Source organism: Phasianus colchicus, chromosome 12, assembly GCF_987193195.1.
Source record: "Phasianus colchicus chromosome 12, bPhaCol1.hap1.1, whole genome shotgun sequence".
In the NCBI taxonomy this organism is placed as follows: domain Eukaryota; kingdom Metazoa; phylum Chordata; class Aves; order Galliformes; family Phasianidae; genus Phasianus; species Phasianus colchicus.
The window spans coordinates 12,435,088-12,447,829 of NC_143447.1; the positions used below are offsets into that span (position 1 = coordinate 12,435,088).

General features: G+C 38.4%; 1 protein-coding gene across 1 annotated transcript in view; it reads left to right on the forward strand.

Annotated features, from left to right (window-relative positions):
* Positions 1 to 2,895: 2,895 nt before the first annotated feature.
* The window catches only part of TMC3 (transmembrane channel like 3), a 37,708-nt gene continuing 27,861 nt past the window's right edge, over positions 2,896 to 12,742 (forward strand). The window contains exons 1-4 of the mRNA XM_090148979.1: positions 2,896 to 3,014; positions 3,621 to 3,707; positions 7,730 to 7,851; positions 8,363 to 8,432. The gene's annotated coding sequence lies outside the window, so the exon portion shown is untranslated. The remainder of the gene's footprint in view (positions 3,015 to 3,620; positions 3,708 to 7,729; positions 7,852 to 8,362; positions 8,433 to 12,742) is intronic.

The following is a 12,742-nucleotide window of genomic DNA, read 5'->3' on the forward strand; positions in this document are numbered from 1 at the left end:
TGGTGTAGGGGATATATTGAGGTAAGACACAGAGGTGACTTATTAAGGACCAATGAAAGTACATCTTTATTTTTAGACCTCACGATATGCTCTACAGCATAATGGGGACAAAGGAAAAATGTATGTTTTGGGCTCTCCAAATAGGTGGCTCAGAGTCACTGCTACTTTATTGTTGTGTATTGATTGCAACATTTGTGTTGTCTTTCCAGGAATCGCATGGTTCTTCAGATAATGGTTATGTACCAATTCTAGTATTTTTCCACAAGCGTGGTCTCATTTATAGGATTCTTCTTCCTGTAATCTGATTGTCAGCTTTGGTTTTCCAGAAATGTACACAGGTGCCTGTTAGACCCACCCACCCAAAGCTCTTGGAATTTGTTGAGGTGAGTATTTTTAATACTGTTCTTGGGAATAATCTTTGGATGGTCTCTGCTTTCATTTGAAGTCACAGCACTGCTGTAGTTGCTGCATTCAGTGCTCTTCTTAATGGATTTCCTGCAAGTGCTACATTAAATGATCACGGGATTCATGAGAAAGCAGGAGGAAATGACATAATGGTGCCCACATATTCTGAGTATAGACTTTTCCACAGACTTGCTAGTCTTTGAGCCTATAAATTGTTGGAAAAACCAATATATTTGATCTTACTCTCTTTCTTGATTCCTGTTTGTGTAATGGAAGCCCTTTTGATCCTTTACTGAAGAAATAAAAGGAAAAAGAAAAAAAAAAAATTAATTATGGAGAGTAGTGTGGTTTTGGTAATACGGACAGCTATTTAATTTTAGATGCTTTGCATTTCTAAGTAACTATTAGTAGGAATTCACATGACCGTGCTCTGTTACTGCAGAGCTACAGCTTCATTTGTGATACAGGATAAATGTCTGCATAATAAAAGCAGAGCTCTACTACAGAATTTGTAAGATGTGCAATAAGTAGTTGCCAATTAAATGCACCTGTGTACGTTCAAACCAAAAAGGAAGACCTGTAAAAACACAAGAAAGCTATGGGGAAATATGTCTGTGCCTTGCTCCTGAGCAGCTTTACAGGGTCATCTGCTGTGAATTACCTGAGACAGGGCAAAGAATTCTGTGAGAAATTATTAAAAAAAAAAAAAAAAAAAAAAACTCACTTCACAGAAACTGAAGTAATAGCTGGAAAATCTATGATTTTGGATGTGCTTACTGAGATCTAGAAAGGCTTTTTAGAAGATCTTGGATATTTATATCCGAGGATTCAAAATCTGTGTCTATTGCTGGCCTGCAAACAGCTTTGCTTTTGAGATGACTTGTGGTTTATTGTGGTGAGTTCATCAGATAACTTTCCCCTCTTCTGAGTTTAGTTTCCATCTGAGGGATAGTTTGTCCCCTAGATGCTAACAAGGCCAATTACATTGTTTAGAGTCTTCCAGCCTCATTTGGATGATCCCTTCAGTAAATTCCCTCCTCATCTGCAATGACTCCTCAATAAATTCTCCAGGCCGTGTTAAGTTTTCACCACATTCCTTTAAAGTCTCATCACTGGTTGAGTACCTCTAGATGTGTTATTGTATAAAAGTGTTGTGTTGGTGACAACATGCATCCTTGTTTGCCTGGCAAATGCTGATCTGTTTGTTCGTGCTACACCACTGAAGTGGTTTGCCTAAGGTGATTGCTCGTGCCTTGTGCAGTCATCGTTCTGGTACCACAAACAGGCTACTCTTACCAGTCTGAGGGCAAAATGTGCTATTTGACTTTAAAGCAGGATGTTTTGCCCAGGCAGCAGATGAAATTAATCTCCCGATCATTCCATTGCAACTGCTGGCTGGTTATCAAGGCTCAAGCAGGCCTGTGTAGCATTGGCTCCTGTATTTTGGGAGTCCTACAGTCTGAAAAAAGGCACGACCTGCAAATGCCATTTTAGCCATGCATTCGTGGCACTCATTAACGAGGCAGAGGACAGAACATGGTTGCAGACCTTGGGTTTTATAGCTCTGCAGTCCTAGATTTTTTCCTCTTTTGAGCAGAGACACTGACAGTCATCCTGAACTATAAAGCATGTTCATGTTCATAAAATAGTAATAATAAGAATACAAAGCTAAGCAGCAATAAATAAGCTGGTGTGAGGTTACTTGCTTTGCTTTTCCTTTCCTTTAACAGCCCACAAGTTTCAGCAGTTTTTCACCCTTTGAAAAATCCAGGCTCGCTCTCCCCTTTCCTCCCCACCCCCGTTATTCCCCTTGGGTATTGTCCTATTGATGTGACTTTAACCAATTACATAAAGGTCAGTGTTCATTACTGCTCTTATGCATAGAAAGCAATGAGAGCAACAGCAGGGTCACAGTTCACTGTAGAATCTATACCAAGTTTCGACTTTTTTTTTAATAAATAATTTCAGTTTTAGTGAGTTTTGTTGTTCACATATTTTGGGGGGATACTGGTGTCAGTTGGATGGTTTAGTTAGTCAAATAACATCACATTATTTCCCTCTTTGTCTCATCTTTATCATACTCATATGAATTAAAAATGGGAACTTTTAAAGCACTTTAACTCCAAAGACATGGGATTCTCAGACCCGCTGTGACTCCTGAATTTCCTACTTAATAAATACATAAACGAGATATGGATTTGTATTTTTTGAATGAGAGCAGCGCCTCTTTAGTTTTTATTTTGGTACAGAATATAGTAAGCTTGAATTCTGAATGAACTTGACATCAGCTTAATGTAGTAACGTGCAGAAAGTTTATTGAAAAATCTTTAATTTTTCCCTGTTCAACCTGAACATATTGTACTGCTGTGCCACATAAACTATGTGGCACATAGTTTAAGAGGAAAAAAAATCACTCTTATGAAGTTGTTCACTTAATTCTTTTTCCTACAGCAGTCTTTTGTGGCCATTCTATATTGTTCAGAGGAACAGACTTGGTTCAGCTGTGAAGTAAATGAGACTGATGTGTTTTGTCACAGTTGAGAATGAAGACAAATTAAACCTCTTTCCATTGTACATGTCTGTTTAGTAATGCAAAAACTTGCTTTGGGGTAAGTGTCTACAGTGGCCATCTATTTTGGTAGTCATAACATGAGTGCTGTTGCTAAGACTGAGTTACTCTTTGCTCTCTGATAGACTGTATGAGCTGCCTGGTAATGTGCTTCAGGGCACAAAGCTTTGTGCCATTTTGCTGTTTTAGTCCATGTTAAGCAAATGATTTCATCTCATCATATTTTTGAGTATACTCTTTCCAATAGGCTGAGTATTTTCCCAATTTATCTGCTAATCACTAGAAACACACTTGGCCTCAGTTCAGAGACTGTTGTGTCCTAAATTTCAAGCTGGGATTAGCACAGAGCTAAGAAATCCAGAGCAATTCAGCGGTGAAATGAGAGCATTTTGCACACACTCAGGTGAGAAGAAGGAGGGCTGGTCCTTTGTACACTCATCTTGTGTGTACTCATCCATGCTCGCGCTCACTAAGGTCAATATTTGAACTAGTTACTGCAACTTCCTCATCAGAGTTTAATTACGAGAAGTATGAACTTATGCAATGACAGAGAAGTCGGTTTGTCATACAGTTAAGTTTGTCTTGTGGTGTTTTAGAGACGTTTTTTGGTGAGCTGATTGAATAATTCTCTATGCTGTCTTTGCAGTGTCTCTACTGTAAGCGGATTCATGCACCTTCCCTGGAATGCAATAAGGTCTTCTGAAAATGTTCCATCTGGAAGGAAGCAGGAAAGGTGAGCTGCAGCTTCTATCATATCACAGATTTGTTCAGCAGAAATCTGCAGATTTTATCTGTAAATCTGGGATTACTTCAGGATCCCTTCCCCCACCCCCAGTTAAATGCCTGGAAAACATTGCTCATCTTTTATTTAACATTAAATAATCCTCATTACTTATTTATGGGAATTGTGGCTATTATCAGCTTTGACAATGTTATCTATAGAACAAAATGTTTTAGAAATAAGCCTGTGTAATATAACCAAGCTGTGTGTTTTTTAAGCTCACTAATATTTGACCATGTTTTAACTGGATCCTGCCATGATGACAGCACTGAGAAAAATTTCTCTTAAGCCTCAGAGCATTCTGCTAAATAAAAAATGATTTCAAAACTAATCCATTTTCAAATACTATTAGGTGATTTCATAAAACCCCGAGTCCTAATTTCACTACAAATGTGAGTGCCTGGACATGATATAATGCTCTGTTTCCTGTTGTGCTATTCTTAGAGTGAGGGAACCAAGTTTCCCAGACTTCCCCAGAAATAGGCTTCTTCCCAAAAAGAAGAGCTGACAGCGGCGAATATTAATGTCCCAAAAAGCTAACTCCTACTCTGCAAGATAAATAGAAATAGTTCAACCATCTGCAGTAGTGTCAGTAGAGCTAGCAAACTTATATAATGTCTAGAGTCAAGAAGAGAAGATAAAGAAATGATGATAAGTCATTCTATAGGCAGTATAATTCTTTGTGACATGTACAGTGTTTCGGAAATTACACGTAGACTAAACATAGTTTTGATACCTACAAGAGAAATCACACAATTTTAGCATGACTCCTCTGAGATGAAATGTCTGGTTTGATCCCTTACATCTTCATATTCCAGGATGACGGATTGGTGCTCTTGACTTTTTTTTTCCTTCTGAGTTGCACAGTGAGAGCTGAGTGACAAACAGCAAATGTCATCTGCCTCCTCCTCACCCTGTAACCAGAAGGTTGGGGTTAAAAGTGGGAGGGAAGAAACAGAGATGAATAACTGAGAGCACTAGAAATTTGGCAGCATCTGAAGTCTGTATGTACAATAAAGCGCTGAATGATGCATTAAGGCGGTGCACCTTAATTGTAACTTAAACATGGTAAATTAAAAGATAAAAGTATTTTAGAAATTAAATCTACCCCATATTGATATGTTGTGTTATCCTGGAGTGACCCAGGGCAGCCAAATGTTCTTGCAGTCTGTCCTTGGCTCCTTCTGCATTATACAAGTTCCTAAGCCAAATTTGCTAAGTTAACATCTGAGCTGTAAATAAAGATCCTCGAAGCCTACTGTGCTTTCCTTGTTCTAAGAGTCCCTACACAGTATGGCCACAATTCAACTAAGTACTTAATATGTGCTTAAATCCCACTTAAATCAATGGGATTTAAACATTTGCTTAAATGCTTTGCTGAATCTGGCCTATTAAACTGTCTATGTTAGAGATCAAAATGTAATTTATACTGCTGTGATTTCTTTTCTAGTGTTTTATATAAGACCCCAAACTACATTTCACTGTAGCCTTGCTTCAACCAGAGCTGGAACTGTTTAGAGAGAATGTGTTTTAATTATTTTGGGCATCAACTGCTGTAAACTCCTGATAAAAGAGGTCAAACTCTGTAGAGAAGACTGATTGCTTTTCATGCAGTATCATTTTGAAGATTAGTTATGTGCATTTTTCCTTCTTCAGTAATGTTTGTAGCTCCTGGTAAATGTGGGAACACAGAGTTTTTACAGAATGTAGATACATGAAAGTATTTGAGGAGGAGGAGAGTTACAAGCTTTTTCTTATTTGGCTGATTTGTTGGCAATCCTGCTTTTTCACAAACTCAGCTAGCAGCAGCCAGGAAGGCAGTCATCTGTCGCAGATGGGGTGGCAAGAAAGGAAGTCATCAAAAGGGTCATCAAGAATCCCCAAGTATTTTCATGTCTAGGGAAAATAGGTCAAAAATATTTCAGCTGTATATATGACTATATATATATATGTATATATAAATATAATTTAACGATGTGTTCTTCAATGCCCAAAGAGATTGCATTGGTCTTATCACTTTCTTTTGGAGAGGAGTGAGGATGGATGGTGGGAAAGTGAGGACTCTTCTTGACTTTTCCTATCATACAAGCTCTCTTCTTGTAGTGGAAATCAGCCAAAAGACAGCTCATATGCCAAGAAAGCCCAGTCTAAGAGATGAGTGGAAAATAGCAGATGCTTAAATTTCTCTTGGATTTTCTCAAAGCTGTTAATACTGGTTTGTGCTTAATTAGCCAAAGAAAGGATGGACTGTGCTTCGCTATTTCACACACAGATACTTCTTTGATCTTATGAGTTAGCCGCCTCCGGGACGTTATTGTCTATGTATGGGAAGAGCTGAATGTTGATTTCTTACTTAAACACCACTAATAGGAGATAATTGCTGTAAAGCACTCCTCACACCCACAATGCAGCTCCCCTGCCAGAATTTCCTTAAGATAAGGATTTTTAAGACAGCTTTGTCTGGAAGTTTTTTTTAGGAGTCTGGAAAGAAATGATTGTCTGTGGTTACTGGCTTTAGTAAAACCAAAGAGTCTCTTCTGATTGCCACTTAACTCTCCTTTAAGCAATTAGGTTGTTTTTTTCCCCGAGATTTCTCGGTAATTTGTCTTTAACCTCAGGGGTAGAGGTGGACAAATAAATATCTCTCTTGGGCATGAAATTACCTTTCTGTAAGGGATGTTTTCAATGGGCATCTGTAATGCTCTTCAGCTTCTCTGTGCCTCCTGAAAGGTATGAATAAGTCAGCTATCAGTGGAGGCTGTTTAAATGTGCAGAATCATTGGGCCATGTGGAAGGGCATTAGAAGTAAAGAAAACCAGCAGAATAGAAAAAGCAAACCAGTTGTGGAGAGCAGTAGATGGGAACAATAAAGCCATCACTATCAAATACTGTATGGCCATATTAAGCATACTTGTTCTTAGTGTCACTTGTTTTGTTGCCTAATGAGCTAACAGCACTTGATTAGTCTATCCTTAATATCTGACACGGCCTTTTTGGATAGCAGGCATAAATCATCTGAAGGCATACAATTTCTTATTACCTTTAATTTGGTTCCATAATTCATCATGATACATTTATATTAATCTGTATCTCATATTTATAGGAAAACAAAACACATTCAGGAGAGACCGTGATTTAAACTGAATGGATATAAAGGCAGTATTTATATTAGAATACTAATGCTAATTTAATACTAGGTTTTTTTCAGCTGATGATGCATAAATTTTAGTTCTGCTTCAGCACATACCCTAATTTCTCGGATGTTTTACATTTCTGAGAGTTATGTATTAATTGATATCAATTTTGAAGTGTTTCTTACCAGGTTTTTTGTTGTGTTGTTGTGGGTTTTTTTAATCAGCTGCAGCGTGACTGAGGCAGTACAGTATTGCTGTGAAAGACAGAAAAGAGTAACTTCTTGAGCAGGGAAAGTAATTATCTTTTTGTAATTCATCTGATGATACAAGTTCTTGAACTTCATGTGTTCACTGAAGAATCTTCCTTTTGCAACTTCCTTTGGTCCTAAGCCTGGATAAAACTTACCAATTCTATTTCAGTGTGCTTTGTTTATACTTCAAAGACTATGATTTATGGTTTGTGAATGACAGTGTTCCATGTTTTCATTTGTTTTTGAAGATTTCAAGTTTCCCCAAACACTGTATATTAACAATTACTTTCTTTCAATTGTGAAGTGTGGCTTTAAAGAGCTGCTCCCTCTCACTCACACAGATTCTTTGTCACATATTGAATTAAGTAAGAAGGGAAAATGGAGAAAGAAATTAATTTTCAATTGTTTTTTTTCAAATTATCATAATTTCACTTAATTTCAAATTAAATATTAATGCAGCATTTTCTTTTAGTGAGAAATTACTTTAATGGAACAGATACAAAATGATGAACTGTCCTTTCTGCTTTAGTAATGAGATAATTCTAAAATAGTTTTTCCTGGTTCAGCATTTCTCTCTCCTTTCATACAGATCCAGCACCTTCACCTCTATCTGGCATATGATGGACCTTGTTTTGGGATATATAATTTTCACTCTTTTTACAAGTCTTAAGATGCAGCCGGGCTATAGGAAGGGCCCCTTCAAACTCCCTGGTAGGTAATGGGGGTAAATGCATACACATGTCTAATTTCAGTGACGCAATGACTGAAAGTGTATTCAAAAAACAAGTAACATATGTCCAAATGCAAATTCTCATGAAAAGCTTCAGAGCTTCAAAATTAGATAATTTAAATGTATTCTTGTGGTTGTTTTTCAGTTAGAAAATTAAACTACAGAAATGTCCCCCTAGCTAAATGAGGTTTCTGCAATGTTGAAATTAATCAATCAACTCTTCAATAAAAGCCAAGCCTCAGATCCACAAGCATGAAACAACAGCTAGTAATGACTATATAAATTGATTTCAGAAGGTTAAATGTGCACATTCAGGGTTCAGAGAACAAAGTCTTATGGTCATATCCAAGCGGATATCTGTGTGACTCACATTACTTTGCATACCCTATAATCATGAAAATTAAAGCCCTGGGTTTAGATGAAGCCATGAAGTTTGATTTCTGTTGAAAAGCTGTGTGTGTTTGGTGTTGGGTTTTTTTTCTGATGAACTAGGTCAATGAAGGTCTGATGCTGAATAATTCTGCTTGCTGCTCGGGCAGGAAGAGGAGGATAAAACCCAAAGGTACTAAGTATTTGTTACTCGTTAGACCTGGATGGAAGTCAAGGCCAGTAATAGTAACTGGCTCCTGATGAGGCTATCGCTGAGGTTGACATCTGCACTTTGACTAAGCTTACATGAATCAGACTGAAAAATGGGTACATTATAAGGACATGTGAACCTATAAGTAATCATGCCTACAGCCCAACACTCTGCTTTAATGGTTATTACAAAAGCTTCCTCCAGTAGAGATATGAAATAGCTTTAAAAATGTACAGGAACTCTGAAAGTTGGTAACTGCTAGGTTTCAGCATAGAGACTTATTTGGGAGACTCTTGTGTAGCCTTTCATTGTGGGACTTCATAAACTAAGGCTGCAATTAGTGATGGGCTATAACAAAATCCTGGGCTGTGATGACATTTAATATCTGTTTCAGAAGATGTTCCCAGGCTAAAATCAATGTTATGTCCTTCAGACCACAAAAACATAGAGTTATGTAAGTACATGTAGATCTTCCTGTGTTGAAGTTGTTGCACTGCCTGTGCTAAAACAGTCTGAGATAGGATGAGATGGAATGTGGATTGCAGCTGTTCACATTAAGACTGAGTAAATATCCTCAGCTTAGGTTTTTGTTTTGTTGTTCTGTTGTCTTGATTTATTTCTGTTTTGGCTAAGTTTGTGTTGATCTTTCCTCATCAGTGCAAGGTTTCCAGGGCAAGGTGACTGGTTAGGCTTTTCATACCCAAGCTTATGTCTGGATTTGTCCTTGTGTGCTTGGCTGAACTTGTGTGTAAGTCCACAGCTAGTATCGAGTTAGGGTGTGCAAGGGCCGATTAATAGAAAATGCTAAGAAATACCTCATCTATACTGAACATGGATGATAAACAAGAACAGCTAAATGACAGCCAAATACAAGAAAGACAGGTTTGGCAATCCGTGCAACCAACAGAAAAAGCTTATTTGCAGAGGAAAGAAGTGTCATGGTTTCAGATCTTCTAAAAAAACATTTCCTTTAAAAAAAGTAGAACGAAAAGCAATGTGATGCTGATGATTTGAAACGTGTTTATGCAGCATATGATAACCTAAAACCAAATGAGGCAAAAAGAAAACAAAATACCTCAAAAAAGAAGAGTTGTTTCATTTAAATTTTTCATCCTTCCTCACAGGGTTTTGAAAAATCTCGGTGAGATCTGTGTGTTTCAAATTCTGAGCCTCCAGCCCTCGGACTGGGACTGCACAGCTCCAGCTGCAGTGCTGCAGTCTCTGCAGCCATCTTGCGGGGATTCAGGGCATGTTCACTTCAGTGACTTGCTGCTAACAGCCAGCTTGCAAGCTTTATTTCCTCACCTCAGCAAATTGTGGCTGAGTCAGAATGAACAGAGTCTTGTGGCATGCCTCTTTTCCCCCTAATCACCTCAGACTTATTAGCAGGGATGCACTGCTGCACTGCTTTGGGGATGCATGTGATTTCCAGGCCTCAGCCCTGCACAGGGCCCCATGAGCTGCCATGGGCTGACCGGGAGGAGAGCAGAGTTTGGGGCTGTGGAGCTGAAAGCCTGTGCCATGATGAACCCTCAGCTTCATAGGAAGCTCCATATATTGTTTTGTTGCAGAGCTGTTGTCAGAGTCACTGCTGGCTTCCTTAAGGAGCTTTGGAAGGACAACTATTTAACAGCTTTAATAGCATTACAGACAGGCTGAAAGGCTGTCCATTTTATGCTTCCATCAACTAGATGCCTTCTATTTTCCCATTCTCTCTGATTATACCCTTACTATTCCTATCCTGCCAACTCAACCAGCTAAATTCAACTTGGGGATGGTATTTCCTTTCTTTTCATAACTGCTTTACTCTCCTCCCCTCCATTCTTTCTTGGCACTTTGTTCTGCAAACCAGCAAAACAAAGGATACTCACTTAGTAGAAACGACATTCATTTGCCTGAGGGTTTTGTGTATTCAGCTCATAGGAAGGCAGAGACTAAGCAAGTTTACTTTAGGAACAGATTTGTATTGATCAATACTATCAAGGGCATGTAGGTGCAGATAATTCAGTCAATGATCTTCTCTAAGAAATATCATACAAGGAATATTGTTTTTCTTCAAATCCCTTAAGGGAACCTCCTCAACATCTCTAGCAAGCTGACCCATTCACAGAAAGAGTGGTGCTGCTTTGGCACACGTTGCCCAGGGATGTAGTGGGAGGTGTTCAAAAACTGTGAGAATGTGACACTGAGGGACATGGTTTAGTGGGCAATGTTAGTGGTAGGTGGAAGGTTGATCTTAGATGTCTTTTCCAACCATAGTGATTCTATGATTTGTACTGGTGATGTTCTGATTTCCATCCTCAGATTCATCTCTTTATTTCCTTCTGTGATGGGGAGAGTGGAAATGGTTTCTTGGTGGTGGCTCATGCCTTTATTCTAAATATACCCCTGGTTTATCACTGGGAGGTTTATGCACTGGAAATCAAGATTCTGTGCACGGTCTTGAGAGGCTATGGCAAAAGACTGCTACAACAATATCCTGACTAGAAAATCATGGAGAGATGGGTAGTTGGAGAGGCTCTGTCCTTTGCTTCCTTCTTGAGTTCATCCTGGCTTTGGTCCACCACTGAGAATAGCACTGTTGGCTATGATTCAGAAATGAGTACAAAGAAAAGAATTAAAATGAAAGAAATTGTCTTGCTATCTGAACAGGAAATTGCAGTTTATTGTTGCATTCATTTAAATGCTCAGTGACAATTACTCCCAACAGATGATCTTGCAATGAAAAGGATTAAACAGCCAAACCATCTACCTTTGGGGAAAAAAGCAACATAAATTGATTTAAGCAGTTGTCAAACAGATCTGAGATGTGGGATAGGATTTGAGAGCTGAATCAAAGTTTAATTACCAAGAATGTAATAGTTATTGACATGGTTATTTGGGTTTTGACAGATGTTTATTACTGAAATAAAATCTTCAGGCACCTCCTTGATTCCCTGTAACTTCTGTTCCTAGGAACCTCTCAATAATTTGTCTTAATTGATAATTCATCTTCGTGTTTGCTGAAACATTGATGGCTCATGAGCTACCAGTGAAACTCACAGCTAATTGGGCTTTTAGATATTCTGATATCCGGACTTTCTGGCATGTTTAGAGATGACAATATGCTGTTTATAACGGTCTCACAAAGGAATTGTTTTTAGATTGGTTTGGATATATCGTTCTGAGTTGTAACATCCTAAATAACTGATAATCATAGGATAACAGGATCGTCTGAGTTGGAAGGTACCCCTAAAGGCCCTCTGGTCCAACTGCCCTGCACTGAACAGGGGCACCTATAACTGATCAGAGCCCCATCCAGCCTGACCTGGAGTGTCTTCAGGAATGGGGCACCCAGCACCACTCTCAGCAACCTGTGCCAGTGCCTCCCTATCCTTTTTTTAAGAAACTTCTTCCTTATTTCCAGAACTGAGCTCCAGCATCAGGTCTTACATGATGCATGTCACACCAGTTCTTCCCGTTGCTGCTTGGTAGCTGATTAATTGCTACATTTCCCAATTTTATAACATCTTACCTTTAGATGCGTCCCCTAATCAGGAGACAAATACTTCAGGAATTGTTTTTATGCCATTTCTTTCTTTTCCTGAAATTCTTGCTGGGTTCTGCACTGGCCAGGGTGAGGATGTATTGTCAGTAATAGATGTGTAAGAGTCTTCTTCTAAAATGCAGATTTGTCATCCAGTGGCATCAGCCATACCCTTTCAGGTATTCTTGATTCCTGACCGATCTACAACAAATCATATTAATACTAAATGTTCCAGGAAATGATTGCTTGTTATCTCAAATGATAGAATCTTGATTTGCTACATTCAGCTCAGATTCCAATTGTTTTGTCTCTGTGTATGTCTGTGGATTATTCTATTGGCTCTTTTTCCTTAGAGAGGTGTAGATTCCTAATCTCATTGATCTGGTTTCTTCATATTAGGTCATGTTACAAATTCCAAATCAGATTAAAACAAAATCGGATTAGCTGCTTGTTCTTAAACAGAGCAGCTTAAATGTCTGGACCTTGTACTTGGAAACATATATTTTGCAGTATTTATCTATTCCAATGTCCACTTGATATTTGATCTATCATTTTCTTTCAAGAAGTTTTTCCATAGTATGTAAACAGTGAATTAAACTAACAGCCAAGAAAGGAATTTTCAGAAAGATGCTCTGCTAGTTGAAATGGCATTTTTATTCCCCAAAAACATTTCATTTACCTTCCTCAGAATCTTCTGTGAACGTGGCACATGATGTGATCTGGATTCCCGGCTGATTTTTGTGTTCTGCTATTTGCAGTATGTTCA